Source organism: Siphateles boraxobius, unplaced genomic scaffold (genome assembly GCF_051911475.1).
Source record: "Siphateles boraxobius isolate OS27281-9 unplaced genomic scaffold, OSU_SipBor_1 8, whole genome shotgun sequence".
Classification (NCBI taxonomy): domain Eukaryota; kingdom Metazoa; phylum Chordata; class Actinopteri; order Cypriniformes; family Leuciscidae; genus Siphateles; species Siphateles boraxobius.
In genome coordinates this window covers 29,876,329-29,881,886 of record NW_027509208.1, presented here as the reverse complement: position 1 = coordinate 29,881,886, position 5,558 = coordinate 29,876,329, and the positions used below count along the sequence as shown (strand labels likewise).

Sequence of the window (5,558 nt, the reverse complement as noted above, 5' to 3'; positions counted from 1 at the left end):
CAGCGCTGTCCTAGGCTGGCAAATCCAGCGATGCGAAGAGCTCGCTGAAGAGTCGAAAAATCAGAGAATTCAGCCTACAGCCCCTATTTTATACGCTAAGCCACGCCTATCTGGCGGGCTGTGACGCTATAAAGGCGCGAGCGCCCTTCATTGGGCGCGACGTCACGCCGGGCTCACTGGTAGGCTGCAGCAGTTGCCCGCAGGGCAGCCAATGAGCACGCGAGATGGCCTGCTCTAGGTCTGCTAGCTGCTGCACTGCGTTGACAAGGTATACAAAATTAAGGATAATTTTTTGGCTTCAGTATCTCGAGAAGATGAATCTTTCCCGTAGCGTAAGCTAAACTTACGCAATACGAGAGAACCTCTCGTAAGAGAACCATTTTAGAGGAGAAGCGCAGCAGAATGGAATGCCAATTGAGTTTCTATAAACTGTTAAGAGTATATTTTCAGGGATCATTTCTATAGTTCCTTGCTTGGAAATGTGTTCCGAAATGCTTGTCTCCCAACCTGTGAAGAAGATGCTTGTTTCTGAGCATGAATTGGGCACAAAGCAGTGACTTTGGTTGTGAGCTCTGTGTCGTTGATGAGTGTTCTTTATAGCTTTTTGCAATATTGAAGAAAGGAGTATGTTCTGAGTGGTGTTTGATATTTAAGTTTCATTTTGGAACTGTTTTGTTTTTGCATCTGTAGGTCCTATGCAGTAAACTTTGTTGAAATGCGGAACTGTCTGTTGTCTAAGACAGCAGTTGCAAATAGTGGGTTTTAGAGTAAAGAGAGCTTTGGATATGTCCTCAGTTTGAGGTCAGCCATCGCAAGTTTTCTAAGAAGCAAGTTTTCATCGGTGATGAAGTTTCTGTGTTGCTGTTGTCGATGTTGAAGAAAGGGGTATGATCTGAGCGTTGTTTGACATTTGTGCCTTTTGAGAAAGTGGATTGTTTTAGAAGCTTTTCTGGAACGCTTTGTAGCAGTTCAATATTGGAAAGAGGAGCCCAGGACCAATGGAAAAGCTCACGGCTAGGAGAAGGCATGAATCATGAACATTTCAACCTACTCACACTCCAAACTTGGAACCACCCACAGCTGTAGGCAATGATGGCCTAATGGAGGTCACCATAAAATTGAGAACTCTGCTACACTCAAGGTTAGATGGTTCAAAGGACAGAATTCTTCAGTATGAGGTGCTGAAGCACATGTTGGCCAAAAGAGAAACCAGCTGAAGAGTAAGAAGAGTTAAATGTCTACATAAAGAATTGTTAATGTGTGTGTGACTTCTATTAAAGGTTTTCTAAATTTGGCTTCAACGAATGAACTACAAAGCATGAAACGGGTAGCTATGCTGCAAAAAAGTAAGACATTATGGATTGTTGTTTGTATTTCACATATCTTAACAGTAGGCTTCAAAGAGATTGTGGAAGTCCTTTCTGCTTTTGGCCTCGATGTGTCCGCTAAAATGTCATTTAAACTTTAGCGCCTACAAAATTCAACTACGCAAAACCATTTTAGAGGAGAAGCGCAGCAGAATGGAATGCCAATTGAGTTTCTATAAACTGTTAAGAGTATATTTTCAGGGATCATTTCTATAGTTCCTTGCTTAGAAATGTGTTCCGAAATGTTTGTCTCCCAACCTGTGAAGAAGATGCTCGTTTCTGAGCATGAATTGGGCACAGAGCAGTGACTTTGGTTTTGAGCTCTGTGTCGTTGATGAGTGTTCTGTATAGCTTTTTGCAATATTGAAGAAAGGAGTATGATCTGAGTGGTGTTTGATATTTAAGTTTCATTTTGGAATTGTTTTGTTTTTGCATCTGTAGGTCCTATGCAGTAAACTTTGTTGAAATGCGGAACTGTCTGTTGTCTAAGACAGCAGTTGCAAATAGTGTGTTTTAGAGTAAAGAGAGCTTTGGATATGTCCCCAGTTTGAGGTCAGCCATCGCAAGTTTTCTAACAAGCAAGTTTTCATCGTTGATGAAGTTTCTGTGTTGCTGTTGTCGATGTTGAAGAAAGGGGTATGATCTGAGCGTTGTTTGACATTTGTGCCTTTTGAGAAAGTGGATTGTTTTAGAAGCTTTTCTGGAACGCTTTGTAGCAGTTCAATATTGGAAAGAGGAGCCCAGGACCAATGGAAAAGCTCACGGCTAGGAGAAGACATGAATCATGAACATTTCAACCTACTCACACTCCAAACTTGGAACCACCCACAGCTGTAGGAAATGATGGCCTAATGGAGGTCACCATAAAATTGAGAACTCTGCTACACTCAAGGTTAGATGGTTCGAAGGACAGAATTCTTCAGTATGAGGTGCTGAAGCACACGTTGGCCAAAAGAGAAACCAGCTGAAGAGTAAGAAGAGTTAAATGTCTACATAAAGAATTGTTAATGTGTGTGTGACTTCTATTAAAGGTTTTCTAAATTTGGCTTCAACGAATGAACTACAAAGCATGAAACGGGTAGCTATGCTGCAAAAAAGTAAGACATTATGGATTGTTGTTTGTATTTCACATATCTTAACAGTAGGCTTCAAAGAGATTGAGGAAGTCCTTTCTGCTTTTGGCCTCGATGTGTCCGCTAAAATGTCATTTAAACTTTAGCGCCTACAAAATTCAACTACGCAAAACCCTTTTAGAGGAGAAGCGCAGCAGAATGGAATGCCAATTGAGTTTCTATAAACTGTTAAGAGTATATTTTCAGGGATCATTTCTATAGTTCCTTGCTTAGAAATGTGTTCCGAAATGCTTGTCTCCCAACCTGTGAAGAAGATGCTCGTTTCTGAGCATGAATTGGGCACAGAGCAGTGACTTTGGTTTTGAGCTCTGTGTCGTTGATGAGTGTTCTGTGTAGCTTTTTGCAATATTGAAGAAAGGAGTGTGATCTGAGTGGTGTTTGATATTTAAGTTTCATTTTGGAATTGTTTTGTTTTTGCATCTGTAGGTCCTATGCAGTAAACTTTGTTGAAATGCGGAACTGTCTGTTGTCTAAGACAGCAGTTGCAAATAGTGGGTTTTAGAGTAAAGAGAGCTTTGGATATGTCCCTAGTTTGAGGTCAGCCATCGCAAGTTTTCTAAGAAGCAAGTTTTCATCGTTGATGAAGTTTCTGTGTTGCTGTTGTCGATGTTGAAGAAAGGGGTATGATCTGAGCGTTGTTTAACATTTGTGCCTTTTGAGAAAGTGGATTGTTTTAGATGCTTTTCTGGAACGCTTTGTAGCAGTTCAATATTGGAAAGAGGAGCCCAGGACCAATGGAAAAGCTCACGGCTAGGAGAAGACATGAATCATGAACATTTCAACCTACTCACACTCCAAACTTGGAACCACCCACAGCTGTAGGCAATGATGGCCTAATGGAGGTCACCATAAAATTGAGAACTCTGCTACACTCAAGGTTAGATGGTTTGAAGGACAGAATCCTTCAGTATGAGGTGCTGAAGCACATGTTGGCCAAGAGAGAAACCAGCTGAAGAGTAAGAAGACAGAGTTAGACTTGCAAAATCTTCTTTAATGACCTTCTTCAGTTCTATTTTGCCCTTTTAAGGTGGCCTAGCGTTGTAACAGATGTGTGGAACAAAGCCCGGTTTGTTGATACCACAGCCCGGGAGGAACCTAAGTACCAGTTTAAATTCCTAAGTTCTTGGCTAAATAAAAGATCATTTCTGTTAACCCAGCTCCCGTCTCTCTTGTGGTTGTGTTTTGTGGCAGCGTAAACCTCTCCTCGTCTTGGGGCCCGTGTCACAGCATCCTTTGTATAAAGAAAACATTGTCTCATCCAAGATACAATACCACATCACTGCAAAAACTTGAAATGTTTCCAGCGATGTGGTATTGCATCTCGGATAAGACAGCAGATATGAAAATCAGGTGTTATTGAAAAAACGGGCCTGACACGGGTTCATTTCACATTTCGATGTCAGTCATAGCATGTTTTCTAAGTGCTCAAATGACGTCAGGTTTCTGAAATGTCTACATAAATAATTGTTAATGTGTGTGTTACTGAAATGGACTTTTTCTTTTTCTGCGCATGCGCGTGTTTGTGTTTGGAGCTCCGTCGAATTGATTCATTAATCCCTGATTTTCTTCTTTACCACTCATTTATAAACAAGCACTTTCTATTTTTATATCATGTGAACTTATCCTCGACACTATTGCTTTGATATCGCTACTTAGATCCAACTTTCCGAATCTCGGCTACTAGCCTTTAGCCCGCTAGCATTTCACGCGTGGCCTTGCACCTATCGACCCTCTCATTTTAGACCCGTTTCACTTAAAGGATACGGGTTATATCCATCATTTCAGTCCTAAATTAGTAGTGATATTGGTACTATCACTACTAATTTACTGTTCATCTGTTATAATGGCGAACATATCGTATGTGTGTCTAACGTTACCTCTGAGTGCAGGTGAGGACACATTCGAGCTGTTTTCGCTACGATTGGAGCTGGAGTCGGTGGAGAAGCAGATCCGTGTTCTGTTGGTGAAGCAAGCCGAGCTGCGAGATCGACGATCAGCGCTTGAAACATCACGCGCCGATGCTCACAAGTCAGTGGTTAGTAACTTTTTGACTCCGACTTCGTCTACTCTGTGCGTTTCTCTGCCCAGGAGGACGCGATCATCTCTGCCTTCACTCACTCTGGCACCGAGGCAACACCATGGACCCTGGGTGATCCCACAGCGGAAGACACGAGCCAGGACCAGACCAAGGACCTCTCCCGCCTTCCCGGTCTTCGAGATCTCCACCCGGAACCGCTTCTCCCCTCTTCGCGAGTCGGAACGTGACGCCGCAGTGATCATCGGCACTTCCATGGTCCGTCATGTCCGTGCTACCTCAGGTAAGCGTAAGGTGCGCACTCACTGCTTTCCTGGTGCTCGTGTTCTTGATGTCGCTGCACAGATTCCCGAGATCCTGAACGGTGACGAGCGCGTCGGAGCTGTGGTGCTACACGCGGGAACGAACGACATCAGGCTGCGGCAGACGGAGGTTCTGAAGAAGGACTACAGAAGCCTGATCGAGACGGTTCGCAGCACATCGCCTGAAGCAACGATCATCGTGTCTGGACCGCTTCCCACGTCCCGACTAGGACAAGAAAGGTTCAGTAGATTATTTGCTCTAAATGAATGGTTAATGTCATGGTGTAATGAACAGAAACTGCTCTTTGTAAATAATTGGAATCTGTTCTGGGAGCGACCTAGGCTCTACCGTGCTGATGGCCTGCAACCCAGCAGAATCGGAGCGGCTGTTCTGTCGGACAACATCTCCAAGACGTTACACACCATATGACTAGTAAGTCAAAGTCCAAATCACAGTCTTAGCTGTCCCAACCTAATTGATATAAGTAGTGTTGAACATTATATAGAAACTGTGTCTATTCCTTGCTTAGTGAGGCCAAACAATAAATCTAGTGTAGGATCTAGCAAAAATCTTATTGTAATTAAACCAGAAAATCTAAATATCAGTGAACAAAAACAATTTCTAAAGCTAGGTCTTCTAAACATTAGATCGCTCACACCTAAGGCGGTCATTGTAAATGAAATGGTCACAGATAATAGTTTCGATGTACTTTGCCTTACT

At 42.8% G+C, this 5,558-nt stretch overlaps 3 non-coding genes across 3 annotated transcripts; all 3 read left to right on the top strand.

The window, feature by feature from the left end:
- Positions 1-434: 434 nt before the first annotated feature.
- Positions 435-640, top strand: LOC143730010 (small nucleolar RNA U3). Its single transcript, XR_013200252.1, has one exon. It is a non-coding gene; the product is annotated as a small nucleolar RNA U3 (small nucleolar RNA).
- A 912-nt stretch (positions 641-1,552) lies between these two features.
- LOC143730001 (small nucleolar RNA U3) lies at positions 1,553-1,758 on the top strand. Its single transcript, XR_013200243.1, has one exon. It is a non-coding gene; the product is annotated as a small nucleolar RNA U3 (small nucleolar RNA).
- Positions 1,759-2,670: 912 nt separating this feature from the next.
- On the top strand, positions 2,671-2,876 carry LOC143730008 (small nucleolar RNA U3). The gene has a single exon (XR_013200250.1). It is a non-coding gene; the product is annotated as a small nucleolar RNA U3 (small nucleolar RNA).
- The last annotated feature ends 2,682 nt before the right edge of the window (positions 2,877-5,558 follow it).